We start from the raw sequence: 15,596 nt of genomic DNA on the forward strand, positions 1-15,596 counted from the left end.
TTGAAGAAAGAACTCTTGGCAATGGCAATTATGGAATAGCTAGTCCATAGGAGAATTTTCTTCCTAATTCCAGGTAGCTAGTGGTGGGTTTATAACTCTTACACATTTTTATCCTATCTAACGCAATTGTGGATATTCTTATTATTCATGTAAATGTTTAACTTTTTAAAATTCTGCTAAGCACTTGGCCTCTATTATATTATAGTAGTGAGTTCCATAGGGTAGGCGGTGGGTTTTTTTTTTAAACAGTTTCTTTCCATTACTTCTAAATTTGTTGCCTTTTAATTCCTTGTTCTTCACCTTGAGTAAGTAAAATAGGAGCTCACTACTGAACTTCGCTAAAATAATGAATTGTGTATGTGCTTGTCATGTCCCCTCACATTCATCTTCTCTCTAAACTAAACTAAACAGTCCTAATCTTAATCTTTCTACATAGAGGTTTTTCACACCTCTAATCTTATAGACTAAATGTAAACATGCAGAGATGGGATGACCAGAAGTGAATTCAGTTTTCAAAGTCCGAGTATGTCATTCGTTTATATAGTGACATTATACTATCTTTTTTTTATACCTTTCTTAATGCAACCTAACATCATCCTTGCTTTGTTGACCTGGAACTAGAAAAATGACTAAAATTGAAGTCTCCTGACACCATCTTGCACCTCAAAAAATTCTGTGCTATTAAAACACATCAGTACTAGCTTTTCCTGGCCTGGCATTTCTCTTACCTTTTCCTTTTCACTGCATGTGACTCAGGTGACTATTCCTTTCCTTGTTTTAGATCAGTGTGCAAAGCACATTCGCTGCCTTTTCGTTCCTTTTTCTTTGACAGAATTTATTGAAAATATCAATTAATACAAACATTCCTGAATGAACAAAAGCAATTTCAGATCAAGTTGTTTGTAATGTCTAAAAAGTGAGTTACAGGATGTGTGTTGTCTTACAAGAGTGTTGACTGGGTTGGAATTGTTTCTTACGGATCCTTTGAATAGATCTGATGCATGTTTTAGTTCCTGGGTTGTACAGGTCAACAATCTAGTTTTTGATCTGGGCAATACTCCATGAACAGGGGAATCAGATTTGATCCTGGTCTTTGGCTTATCCTCTTCTCTAGAATATGCCCTTTTGTGTTTCCTTTCTGATTTGTTGCAATTATGATTCCTTAATGGTTGTGAACATGAAGTATGCTCTTGGGTACTTGTACAAAAGCAGTCAGCACACTCAGGGCCGGCTCCAGCATTTCTGCCGCCCCAAGCGCGCAAAAAAAAAAAAAAGCCACGATCGGCGGCGGCAGTTCAGCGGCAGGTCCTTCGCTCCTAGAGGGAGTGAGGGACCTGCCGCCCCTGAATTGCCGCAGGTGCCGCCCCTCTCCCTTGGCAACCCCAAGCACCTGCTTGTTAAGCTGGTGCCTGGAGCCGGCCCTGAGCACACTATTACTTCTGCCTTCACTCTAACACTACAGACCAATGTCCATAAAAATGCCCTTGCTCTGCTATTTCTTCTTAGACCTATTTAGGGGGCATCCACACTTTGCATTCAATAAAGGCCCCACTGGCAATCTGACAGAAGTTTGAAAACTGCACTTAATGTGCATGAAATGCAGCACTTTGATGCCACCCCCTCTTTATAATGAAAGGGTGCTAAATCTTGATGCAAGATTAAAGATGAGGCCATAGTCTATCTACATGACAGACTTGTCAGCTGTACTTTGCCATCTATCCTACATGATCCCATGCTCTGTAACTAGGCTAAAGGATAGATTAGGAAGAGTTACTGTAGACCGATCTGAAATGGAATGTAATGACTTTCCTTTTGATGTGTGACCCTCTCTGTAGACTGTTGCCTCTACTTCAGTGTAGAAAAGCATTATAGTTCCTCTTTGCGCACCCTCTTCTATCTAAGCAGGTACGCCACACTCATCACCGTGGTGTCTGAGTGCCTCCTTTGGAAGATGAACAATGTAATAAAGACAAAGCACAGGGGAACATCATCAGGAGCCTGCCATCTTGTCTAAACCTAAGTAAGTGGTGACTTTTTTTTTTTTTTTTGGCAGATTTTATCATGGGCAAAGTGCTGATGTTGACAAAAGACTAGGTGGCTTGTAGGACTGGTGGACAAGCACAAAATGATGTTGGGGAGACAATCTCATCACCAAGCTTTCAGGGACTGGGTGTGGATACAACAGTGTCTCCCGTGGTTTGGCAGACTCTGCAGTACTGGGTTTACTGCCTGACACAGGAAAATTATGAGAAAGGAGTGAAGAAAGTAAAGAGAACTACCAAGCAGAGGAGCAAAAACTTGTATGTGTGGGAAGGAAGAGTGAAATGGGGAGGGCCATGGTTGAAATCTTGACTGGGGGAAGAGAGAAATCCTGAATAAATCAGATATATCTTTTCTTTGTTGAATTCCATAGAAACACAAGAAAGGAGATTCATCAGTGTCTCTTCCCTTGCAATCACAGACAAGTGTGTGTGGGTACACTGACCTGCTCCAACAAATGTTAGAGATGGAAAAGATCTACCAGTTCATCCAGGTCTCCTATTTCACCCATTTACAGTACTATCTTGCCCTCACTCATTGTAAATTTAATATTACAAGCAATGGGGTTTCCATCACTTTCCTTGAAAGATTGTTCCACAGCCGGATACAATTTGCAGCCACCAAGCTTTCCTGGTATTCATCTTCTTATTCCTTTGCAGCCTTGTCTCACCTTAATGATTCTTCTTCCTTTCTGGTGTTTATACTCTTCAAATATCTGTGGACATCTGCCTTCCACTCTTCCCCCTCTAGTCACTGCTTATCAGTCTGACATGCAGCAGAGTATGGACTATTTCTCTGCAGCTTGTGACAATGTTGGTCTCACAATCAACATCAAGAAGACAGAAGTGATATACCAGCCTGCACCAGGAAAGCCGTACGTAGAACCTGCTATCACAGTGAATGGCCAAACCCTCCAGGCAATGGAAAGTTCACCTACCTCGGCAGTATGCTGTCACATGCAGTTCACATCGATGATGAAACCAAGGCCAGAATTGCCAAAGCAAGTGTGGCCTTTGGCAGACTACGTGCAAATGTGTAGGAGCACAGAGGCATCAGTCAACAAACAAAACTGAATGTCTACAAAGCCATCTTGCTGCCAACTTTGATACATGCGAAACCTGGATAGTGTACAGACACCATGCTATGAAGCTGAATCACTTTCCTGTGGACTGTCTGAGGAAACTGCTGAGGCTAAGATGGCAGGACAAGGTTCCAGATGCTGAGGTTCTCCTACGGGCAGGCATTCCAAGCATCCACACTCTGTTGATGAAATCACAGATGAGATGGGCAGGCCATGTCACCAGAATGTCAGATGAGCGACTGCCGAAGAACAACTTTTATGGTGAGCTAAAGGAAGGAAAGCACTCTCAGGGAGGCCACAAGAAACATTTCAAAGACTCCCTCAAGTTATCCTTAAGGTGTTTCAATATTGACCCAGAGTTTTGGGAAGCTCTGTTATGATTGTTCTACCTGGCAAAGTTTCATCCACACTGGAGCTACAGCCTATGAGCAGAGAAGAACTGCTGAGGCAGAGCAGAAGCACCAACAGCATAAAATCTCACAACAGCAGTATGTCCACTGTTAATCAAATAACCCATAGTGGCATCTCTTATTCAGTGTGCCACAGACAGTTCAAAGCTCAAATTGGCCTGGTCAGCCACTCATGTGTTCAAAGAAACCAAACCGATCAGTGATGTCATGGTCATCTTCGAACTAGAAGGACGAACAACATAATCTAAGTTATATTTCTTTGCCTCTTAGTCCCTCTAGCCCCTGGATATTTTTGTTGTTGTTCTCTGATCTCCTTCCAGTTTATTGGCATCTTTCTGGTATGAAGATGACAAGAACTAAACATAATATTACAGATCTGTGTGCCTGCAAAATCATAGAATCATAGAATATCAGGGTTGGAAGGGACCTCAGGAGGTCATCTAGTCCAACCCCTTGCTCAAAGCAGGACCAATTCCCAACTAAATCATCCCAGCCAGGGCTTTGTCAAGCCGGGCCTTAAAAACCTCCAAGGAAGGAGATTCCACCACCTCCCTAGGTAAAGCATTCCAGTGCTTCACCACCCTCCTAGTGAAATAGTGTTTCCTAATATCCAACCTAGACCTCCCCCACTGCAACTTGAGACCATTGCTCCTTGTTCTGTCATCTGCCACCACTGAGAACAGCCGAGCTCCATCCTCTTTGGAACCCCCCCCTCAGGTAGTTGAAAGCAGCTATCAAAATCCCCCCTCATTCTTCTCTTCTGGAGACTAAACAATCCCAGTTCCCTCAGCCTCTCCTCATAAGTCATGTGCTCCAGACCCCTAATCATTTTTGTTGCCCTCCACTGGACTCTTTCCAATATTTCCACATCCTTCTTGTAGTGTGGGGCCCAAAACTGGACACAGTACTCCCGATGAGGTCTCACCAATGTCGCATAAAGGGGAATGATCACGTCCCTCGATCTGCTGGCAATGCCCCTACTTATACAGCCCAAAATGCCATTAGCCTTCTTGGCAACAAGAGCACACTGTTGACTCATATCCAGCTTCTCGTCCACTGTGACCCCTAGGTCCTTTTCTGCAGAACTGCTACCTAGCCATTCGGTCCCTAGTCTGTAGCAGTGCATAGGATTCTTCCGTCCTAAGTGCAGGACTCTGCACCTGTCCTTGCTGAACCTCATCAGGTTTCTTTTGGCCCAATCCTCCAATTTGTCTAGGTCCCTCTGTATCTGATCCCTACCCTCTAGCGTATCTACCACGCCTCCCAGTTTAGTGTCATCTGCAAACTTGCTGAGAGTGCAGTCCACACCATCCTCCAGATCATTAATAAAGATATTAAACAAAACCGGCCCCAGGACTGACCCTTGGGGCACTCCGCTTGAAACCGGCTGCCAACTAGACATGGAGCCATTGATCACTACCCGTTGAGCCAGACGATCTAGCCAGCTTTCTATCCACCTTACAGTCCATTCATCCAGCCCATACTTCTTTAACTTGGGGGCAAGAATACTGTGGAAGACCGTATCAAAAGCTTTGCTAAAGTCAAGGAATAACACATCCACAGAGCCAGTTATCTCCTCATAGAAGGCAATTAGGTTAGTCAGGCACGACTTCCCCTTGGTGAATCCATGCTGACTGTTCCTGATCACTTTCCTCTCCTCTAAGTGTTTCATAATTGATTCCTTGAGGACCTGCTCCATGATTTTTCCAGGGACTGAAGTGAGGCTGACTGGCCTGTAGTTCCCCGGATCCTCCTCCTTCCCTTTTTTAAAGATGGGCACTACATTAGCCTTTTTCCAGTCATCCGGGACCTCCCCAGATCGCCATGAGTTTTCAAAGATGATGGCCAATGGCTCCGCAATCACATCCGCCAACTCCTTTAGCACCCTCGGATGCAGCGCATCCAGCCCCATGGATTTGTGCTCATCCAGTTTTTCTAAATAGTCCCGAACCACTTCTTTCTCCATGGAGGGCTGGTCACCTCCTCCCCATACTGTGCTGCCCAGTCCAGCAGTCTGGGAGCTGACCTTGTTTGTGAAGACAGAGGCAAAAAAAGCATTGCGTACATTAGCTTTTTCCACATCCTCTGTCACTAGGTTGCCTCACCCATTCAGTAAGGGGCCCACACTTTCCTTGACTTTCTTCTTGTTGCTAACATACCTGAAGAAACCCTTCTTGTTACTCTTAACATCTCTTGCTAGCGGCAACTCCAAGTGCTATTTGGCCTTCCTGATTTCACTCTTGCATGCCTGAGCGATATTTTTATTCTCCTCCCTGGTCATTTGTCCAATCTTCTACTTCTTGTAAGCTTCTTTTTTGCGTTTAAGGTCAGCACGGATTTCACTGTTAAGCCAAGCTGGTCACCTGCCATATTTACTATTCTTTCTACACGTCGGGATGGTTTGTTCCTGCAACCACAATAAGGATTCTTTAAAATACAGCCAGCTCTCCTGGACCCCTTTGCCCTTCATGTTCTTCTCCCAGAGGATCCTGCCCATCTGTTCCCTGAGGGAGTCAAAGTCTGCTTTTCTCAAGTCCTCCTCATCTGGTGCTTTACTCCCCATTCTTTATAGCTGTTGCTACTTACTTCAGCATGTTCACACTCCCCACAGGGGTAACTGATCTGAAATTGGGTCAGCTTTATATTGGCAACCTAGTCTCATACAATTTTCCTAGTTTCCATACCCTCTTACCTAGCATTCTCCCAGATTGTGTTGCATGTAAGATCCCAATCAGAAAGAAACCTTTGTTTGGAGTTGGGCTTTCCCTTAAAGGAAGAAACCAAAGGTGTTCTCTCTACATATGTACACTTAATATTATTAATTAAGTATTGTTGAGCTGAGTAACTACTTGCTGAGAAAGCTCTGCCAATCTAAAGGATCTAGCTTTACTTTCCATAGGCTCTGTTAGACACTCCTACTGGAATGGTACAGGGTTTTGGCACTACAGATACTCCCGGGATGGGAGCTGTAGGTTTATCCATCTGGATACTGATATCTTCAGGGTGGGTGCCAGCACTGCTAGTGTTTATGCAGCTGGCATAGTTTAGGCACTAGTCTGCTCAATATAGATCGTATGGCAATTCCCAGTAAGCTATGTCAGTCATCCCCCGTTGCTGTAAATTAATGAAGCTGTGACCTGTCAAGTTTGGGTGAGGCCAACTATGGATGCTGAGTTGGGATTCTTGCCTCTCTCCTCCAAGAAAGCAGCAGGGGGAAGGCACCTGGTACCTGCAGCGCTAGCTGCATGACCATGTGGGACTTACGAAATGCAGCCCACAGCAGCTCTATATTGAAGAGTAGGCTGCTGCTGAAACAGGCGGGTGGGAAGAATGAGGCCATGTCTACACTATGGGTGCTATAGCCATGCCGCTGTAGCCCTGTCATGTAGACATAGGGAACTGCAGCAATGGAAGGGGTTTTTCTGTTACAGAAAGAACTCCACCTCCCCAAGTGACGATAGCAATTGATGGTAGCATTCTGCCAGTGACCTAGCTGCATCTACGCTGCTGGTTAGTTTGCCATAGCTACAGCTTTCATGGGTATGGATTTTTCACACCCCTGACCACGATAGCTATGTCAACCTAAGTTTTAAGCATAGACCAGGCCTGATGCTTGCTGCTCTGTGTGCCCTTCAAACTGCAATAGAGGAGGGATCAGGAGGAATCTGTGCTGGAATGTGGCCTGGAATTAACAAAATCATAGTGTTGACCTTAAGCAGGAGCCCAAATGCTAGAATTACCTTTTTCCTCCACGCCTTCATTTGAACTCCAAAACCACAGTTTAACCTGTGGCACTCCTTGCCAGAGGATGTTCTGAAGGCCAAGACTATAACAGGGTTCAAAAAAGAAATAAGTTCACGGAGGATTGGTCCATGAATGGCTATTAGCTAGGGTGGGCAGGGATGCAAAACCATGCTCTGAAGTGTCCATAGCCTCTGTTTGCCTGAAGCTGGGAGTGGACGACAGGGAATGGATCACTTGATTACCTGCTCTGTTCATTCCCTCTGGGGCACCTGGCATTGGCCAATCGGAAGACAGGATACTGGGCTAGATAGACCCTTGGTCTGACCCAGTATGGCTGTGCTTATGTTTTCCCCTACATGATTTACCCTTTTTTATTACTACTGGATCCTGAGCACAAGAAGAATAAATCTTCCATCCTTTTGCAGTACTGTACCATAGAAGCTCTATGGATAGAAATTCCATGCTTGAATAATAAGAGTATAGCAGTAGGAATATACTGCTGACCAGGAGGGTGATTGGGAAATGCTAGAAATTAGAGGGAAATTAGAGAGGCTATAAAAAAGAAAACTCAGTAATAATGGGCGATTTCAACTATTCCCCTATTGACTGACAGCACGTCACCTCGGGATGGGATGCACAGATAAAATTTTTAGACACCATTAATGACTACTGCTTGGAGCGACTAGTCCTGGAATCCATAAGGGGAGAGGCAATTCTTGATTAGTCCTATATTGAACACAGGGTCTAGTCCAAGAGGTGAATATAGCTGAACTGCTCAGTAACGGTGACCATAATGTAATTAAATTTAGCATCCTTATGAGGGGGAAAATACCAAAGAAGCCCACCACAGTAGCATTTAACTTCAGAGAGGGGAGTTACACAAAAATGAGGAAGTTAATTAAATGGAAATTGAAAGGAACAGTCACAAGAGTGAAATGTCTGCAAGCTGCATGGAAACTTTTAAAAAACACCATCACAGAGGTGTACTCCCAAATAATAAAAAAAGTAAGAGGACTAAAAAAAATACAACCATGACTAAACAGAGTAAAGATGCATTAGAGGCAAAAAGGCATCCTTTAAAAATCAGAAGTCAAATCTTACTAAAGAAAATAGAAAGGAGCATAGACTCCAGCAAGCCAAGTATAATTAGGGAGGCCAAACAAGAATTTGAAGAGCAACTAGCAAAAGACTCAAAAACTAATAGCAAAAAAAATGTTTAAGTACATCAGAAGCAGGAAGCCTGCCAAACAATTAATGGGACCACTAGATGATCAAGGTGCTAAAGGAGCACTCAAGGAAGACAAGATGATTGCAAAGAAGCTAAATTAATTCTTTGCATCAGTCTTCACAGGTGAGGATGGGAGGGAGATTCCCACACCTGAGCCATTCTTTTTAGGTGACAAATCTGAGGAACTGTCCCAGATTGAGGTGTCACTAGAGGAGGTTTTGGAACAAATTCATAAATTAAACAGTAATAAGACACCATGACCAGATGGTATGCACACAAGAGCTCTGAAGGAACTCAAATATGAAATTGCAGAACTGTGGTATGTAACCTATCACTAAAATCAGCTTCTGCACAGGATGACTGGAGGATAGCTAACATGATGCCAATGTTTTTAAAAAGCTGCAGAGGTGATCCTGGCAAATACAGCCCAGTAAGCTTAACTTCAATACTAGGCAAATGGGTTGAAATTATAGGAAAGAGCAGAAATATTAGACACATAGCTGAACACAATATGTTGGGGAAGAGTCAACTTGGCTTTTGTAAAGGGAAATCCATCTATTAGAATTCTTTGAGGTGGTCAACAAGCATGTGCACAAGGGTGATCCAGTAAGAAAGGCTGTGACAAGGTCCCTCACCAAAGGCTCTTAAGCAAAGTAAAGGGTAGGAATAAATGGTCAGTTTTATAATGGAGGAAGATAAATAGCGGTGTCTCCGAGGGGTCTGTACTGGGCCCAGTGCTATTCAACATATTCATAAATGATCTGGAATAAGGGGTAAACAATGAGGTGGCAAAGTTTGCAGAGTATACAAAATTACTCAAGATAGTTAAGTCCAAAGCAGATTGCAAAGAGTTACAAGGGGATCTCACAGAACTGGGTGACTGGGCAACAAAATGGCAGATGAAATTCAATGTTGATAAATATAATCCCAACTATAGAAGGACTTGGACATTTGTATGGGTATCAAGAATATTCAGCATTAGAATAGTTACTGCAGTAGAACCTCAGAGTTACCAACGCCTCGGGAATGCAGGTTGTTCGTAACTCTGAACAAAACATTATGGCTGTTCTTTGTCAATGTTCAGTTGTAAACTTTTGAAAGTTTCAAAACTGTATTACTATGCAGAAGAAAAATGCTGCTTTCCTTTTTTTTTTTTTAGTAGTTTGTTTAACACAGTACTGTACTGTATTTATTTTTTCCCCCCTTTGTTTCTGCTGCTGCCTGATTGCTTATTTCTGGTTCCAAATGAGGTGTGCGGTTGCCTGGTCAGTTCATAACTCTGGTATTTGTAACTCCGAGGTTCTACTGTACTAACAAATTTAGGAAGGGATATTAAACCTCACGCTTCAGGGCTTAAGCCAATCTCTAACAAGGGGGAACAAGCACAAGTCAGAATAAGCAACGAACACATTAAAGAATATTTAGATAAGTTAGATGTAATATTTAGGATTATCTCTGAGAATTCATGGAGAAAGGTGAGGTCCCAGAGGACTGGAGAAGGGCAAACACAGAACCTATCTTTAAAAATGGGGACAAAGAGAACCCAGGGAATTATAGTCAAGTCAGTCTAACTTCAGTACCTGGAAGGATACTGGAACAAATTATTAAACAAACAATTTGTCAGAGGATAACAGTGATAAGGAATAGCCAACATGGATTTGTCGAGAACAAGTTATGCCAAACCAACCTAATTTCCTTCTTTGACAGAGTTACTGGCTTAGTGGATAGAGGGGAAGCAGTACACATGATAAAAAGCAACAGAGGGTCCTGTGGCACCTTTAAGACTAACAGAAGTATTGGAGCATAAGCTTTCGTGGGTGAATGCCCACTTCATCAGACGCATCAGCTTGCATCTGATGAAGTGGGCATTCACCCACGAAAGCTTATGCTCCAATACTTCTGTTAGTCTTAAAGGTGCCACAGGACCCTCTGTTGCTTTTTACAGCTTCAGACTAACACGGCTACCCCTCTGTTACAGTACACATGATGTATCTTGATTTTAACAAGGCTATTGTTACAGTCCCAAATGACATTCTCATAAGAAAACTAGGGAAATATAGATGAAATTACAATAAAGTAGGAGCACAGTTAATTGAAAAAACATATTCAAAAGAGTAGTTATCAATGGTTCACTGTCAAATTGGGATGATGTATATAATAGGGCCCCACGGGGGTCTGTCCTGGGTCTGGTACTACTCAGTATTTTCATGAATAACTTGGATAATGGAATGGAGAGTATACTTATAAAATATGTGGATGACACCAAGCTGAGAAGGATTGCAAGCACTTTGGAGAACAGTTTTAGAATTCAAAATGACCTTGACAAATTAGAGAATTGGTTTGAAATCAACAAGATGAAATTCAGTAAAGACAAATGCAAACTACTGAGCTTTAGGAAGGAAAAAAAAAATCAAATGCACAAATACAAAATGGGGAATAACTGGGTAGGCAGTAGTACTGCTGAAAGGATCTGGGGGTTACAGCAGATCACAAACTGAATGGGCCAAAAATGTGATTGTGACAGGTATGGCAATTTCCTGCAGTATCTTTGGGAGATCTTACTATATTAAGACTATGTATTATTGTGGGCCAGGAACCATACGTAATTCCATTGGAGAAGATGGCCACAGCTCCTCCAGGAACTAACACCACTAGGGGCGGTTTAGGGCAAATTCACTTCGTTCGTAACACATCCAGAGAAGTACCACCACCTGGAGAGGCTTGCATATCCTGGTTCAAATTGGATTTAGACAAAGAAAGGACTTTTAGATAAAAAGCCTGAGTTTAAACTGACTCAAGGCCTGCTTTCTGATCAAACAAATGGACAGGATCTTCTGTTCAAGGGGGACCCCAATCCTTCCTGGGAAGGGTTGGAAGGACTTCAGCCTAGTGAGGTGAGGCCCCATAAGACTGAGGGGTGATCTCTGGTAAGGTTTTAGCATGCATATAGGAACTTTAATTGTTTTATGTTTTAGCCATGAGAAAAGAAGACTGAGGGAGAACCTGGTAAGAGTCTTCAAATATGTTAAAGGCTGTTAGAAAGAGGACGCTGATCCATTGTTCTCCACGTCCACTGAAGGTAGGACAAGAAGTAATCAGCATATCGCAGCCAGGCAGATTTAGTTTAGATATTAGGAAAATCTTTCTAACTATAAGGGTAATTAATCCTTAAGCCTCCCGTAGAAGCCTGTGGCATCCCACCACTGGAGGTTTTGAGAACAGATTGGACAAACACCTGCCAGGGATGGTCTAGGTATCTTTGGTCCTGCCTCAGTGCAGGGGGAGGGACTTGAAGATCTCTTGAGGTTCTTGCCACCCTGCATTTATACTGTTAGAGACCAGGAAAAAACCTGATGTGTGTGGCTGGGCAGCTCATCCTACATGACTGCTGAGGGATTTTTCCACCTTCCCTCAAGCATCTGCCATTGGCCAACGTTGAAGAGAGGATACTGGACCAGCTCAGTTCTCAAACTGTGGGTCAGGACCCCAAAGTGGGTCATAACCCCATTTTAATGGGGTTGCCAGGGCTAGTGTTAGACTTGCTAGAGCCCTGGGCCAAAGCCCGAGGACGTCAGCCCTGGGCAGCGGGGCTCAGACTACAGGGCCTCCACGTCAGGTGGCAGGGCTCAGGTAGGTTCAGGCTTTGGTCCTCCCTCCTGGGGTTGTGTAGTAATTTTTGTTGTCAGAAGGGGGTCAGTGCAATGAAGTTTGAAAACCCTGGGACTAGCTGGACCTTTGGTCTGATTTAATATGGCAAGTCACATGGTAAAAGGCAGGCAGCAGAGGGAGAGGCCTCGAGTTTGCAGCTGTAGCTTCTGACAGTTCATTATGGCATTGCTAGCACTAATAAGATCCTCACACTGCATCAGAGCTTTGAGGAGCTAATGCTGCTTGGAAGAGGGAGGACTAGCAGTCATTTCCTGTACCACACTGGGAAAGAAGGTTAAGCTTTAGGACTCACAACCATCATAGTCAGCATTCTGTGCCGAGAACAAGAGTAGGCTTACGCTCCTGTTCCACAATAAGACCTCCTTCAAGACTAATTTCCTGCCTGTTTTTCTCCCCACACTGGAAAAGGCACTAAGGGATTGAGGCACCTAATTCCCATTGAAATAATTAGAGAATTGGGCATCGATCTTTGAAGATCCGGGCCTAACTCTGACACACTCTCTAGTACCTTCTTAGCAGAGGGCTACTCTTGGCTTCATGCCAGCTACTCCTGCTGACTGTCAGGCTGACAGAGAGGTAGAGGTTGTGCCCAGCTAGGCCCAAGTCCAAATCCATCCCCTTCTGCCAGTAGCCATGGTTTCTCCTTGGCAGAGAGGCGCCAGGAAAATTCAAGATTAGTTTTAATATAAGTGGCCCACCTCCTCCAGCCAGAAAGCAGGGGGCTGGGTCTGAATTCAAAATAAAACAGGAGATCATGCTGAATGGGCAGAGTATGATTAGCTGTGACCAACACCTGTGGCAGAGCCTGCTGTGAACCTGACTGCTTGGGAATTGAAAACAAGGCTTATTTATTCTGTAGTCATTAAATTTGTATTACAGCAGAAATAGTAGCATTAGCCCCATTTTCCTCAATTATAATCAGATTATCTTGTGAAAAAAGACACCAAAAACCATGGTAAATTTGTCTGGGTGGGAAACAAGGGCAATGGTGTTTATTGCTTAACAGGCAGGAGTTAATACAGATGGTGAGTGCAGATGTTTTACTGAGAAACAGGTTACTGTATAATTAAGTTTAGTATCAGAAGAGAGGGTAACTCACCTCACAAGATACTGAAAGTTAACAGCCCAATGCCCCAAGGCTGCACACTAAGTGCAGCAGTATTGAAAATACTAACAATCATAAAAGGGATGGCAGTGATGGCAGCAATATTTGCAGATGGAAGTTATTTATGTTAGTCAAGTCCAGAGATGATGGAGGAACTTCACAGGTTCTAACCTACATTAGTGGGCAACACCATGACAGATGAAGTTCAACATTGATAAATACGAATTAGTGCGCGCGTGTGTGTGAGTAAAATGAACTACTCATAACTCTTACTAGAGTTAATTTAGTATCAACTCAGGAAAAGGACCTGGGCATCCCTGTGGCCAGCACAAATGAAGACAACTGCCTTTCTGAATCAGACCCATAGTCCACCCCATCCGATATCTTGTCCCTGACTGTGTCCAGCACCAGGTGCTTCCAAAGAAGCTGCAAGAAACACCACATTAGGCAGATCTGGGATGATCAGCACCCCCTTAAATCTAATCCCTTTTCTTAAAGATATGTTTCAGGCCTTAAGCCAAAGGTTTAATATCTCTTTCAAAAGTGTTAACTATTGTAATGACAGATATTCTTATCTCTATAAATGACCAATCCCCTTTTAAGTCTTCCTAATTTTTTGGCCTCAATGACACCCTGTGGCAATGAGTTCTACAGTAATTGTTGCGAGAAGACCTCTACTCAACATGCACTGTGGTAGGGGAGGAAAAAAAAAAAAAGGCTGCATGAGGAAGGGGATAGAGAATAATACACAAGAAATGTTATAAAAATGTATGGTTCATCTAGATTCTGTGCAGTTCTGGTCATCCCATCTCAGTAAGTATATTGCAGAGGGTTCAGAGATAAGGGATGAGAATGATTAGGAGCCTAGAAATGCTCTGACATGTAGAAACATTGAAAAGACTGGACTTGTTTAACTTAGAAAGGAGACAAATAAGAGGGGACGTGATAAAAGCATATAAAACAATGGTCCAGGGAAGGTACATAGGACTAACAGCAGGTCCTAGTCTCATAACACAAGAACAAGAGGACATTCAATTACATTTAAAAGTGGCAAACTCAAAACTGAAAATACTTTTTCACACAACAGGTAATTAGACAAACTCACTGTCACAGGATGTTGTTGAGGCCACGAATTTAGGAAGATTCAAAGAGGGACTGAACATTTATATGGATAAAAATATCTAAAATTATATTAGTTAATGCTAACAAAAAGGCCCAAGAAGGAATTTAAGCCATATGCTTCAGTGCTTAAACCAATCTCTAACAATCAGGGGCTAAGAGGAGACTTTCATGGAGACACATTATCCTACATATGCGTATTGTGAGCTTTCTTACACCTTCCTCTGAAGCATCTGGTGTTGACCACTGTCTGAGATAAGACACAGGACTAGATGGACTATGAATCTGATCCAGTACGGCATTTCTATACAAAATAAACAACAGTTTGGCTGCGGCCTAAAGTAAAAAAAAATTCATATGAGTGGCTGGAGTATATTTAAAATTGCCTCTTAAGAGACAGAATTTGTATAGCTTTGGTGGGAAGGGGGGAATACTTGGCTAAGTCGAGACAGGCAGGAGTTTATTAGGGCTTTTTTAAAAGGCATTTTTTCAAGACGACAACCTGGAAATCTTCCTTCAAAAAATTAAAATCAGTCAGGACCCAAACTATGGCAAGGTGTAAAAACAAGCCAAAAACATTAAATTAAAAAATAAAACCTCTTAAATTTAGGGGAAGCAAGGCTGCACATGTGCCTACAGGTACCCCCATAAACCAGAGAATGAGGGACGTTAAAGGATAGTACTGTAGCAGAGAAAATAAGCAAACTTACTGTAGAAGCCAACAAGGAAATGCTTATTCCAAAACAACTTTTCATGAGAAATCAGACCCTTTTTTTATAGCTGAAAAATTTTTTGAATCAAGGGGCACAATCACCAAGAACATCTAGTATTGAGCCCAAGATTCTGAAGAAGATAAAATGTAAAATAGCTGTACTAGTAAGAGATGCAATATCCTTAAACAGCAGCTGTTTTAGGAGACCGGAAAGATGACGAGATACGGTTTGTACGTAGTACAGAGCCAAGGGAAATAATTGGCATCAGCTGGGCAAATCTCAGCTCAGTTCTAACAGCTGAATGAAGGCTACAAGAGCACAATGTGTGGATAACATGAGTGGGTCAAACCAGCACACTTGTAGGAGTTCTTTGAAAAGTTAATCAATCAGCAGATAACGGTAACATGGGGCAGGTTAACTTACATGACTTTAAAAAAGCTGGTAAGTCTTTTATGAGATGCACTTTAAGGGAAAAACCACCACAACA

Source organism: Emys orbicularis, chromosome 9, assembly GCF_028017835.1.
Source record: "Emys orbicularis isolate rEmyOrb1 chromosome 9, rEmyOrb1.hap1, whole genome shotgun sequence".
NCBI classification, from domain to species: domain Eukaryota; kingdom Metazoa; phylum Chordata; order Testudines; family Emydidae; genus Emys; species Emys orbicularis.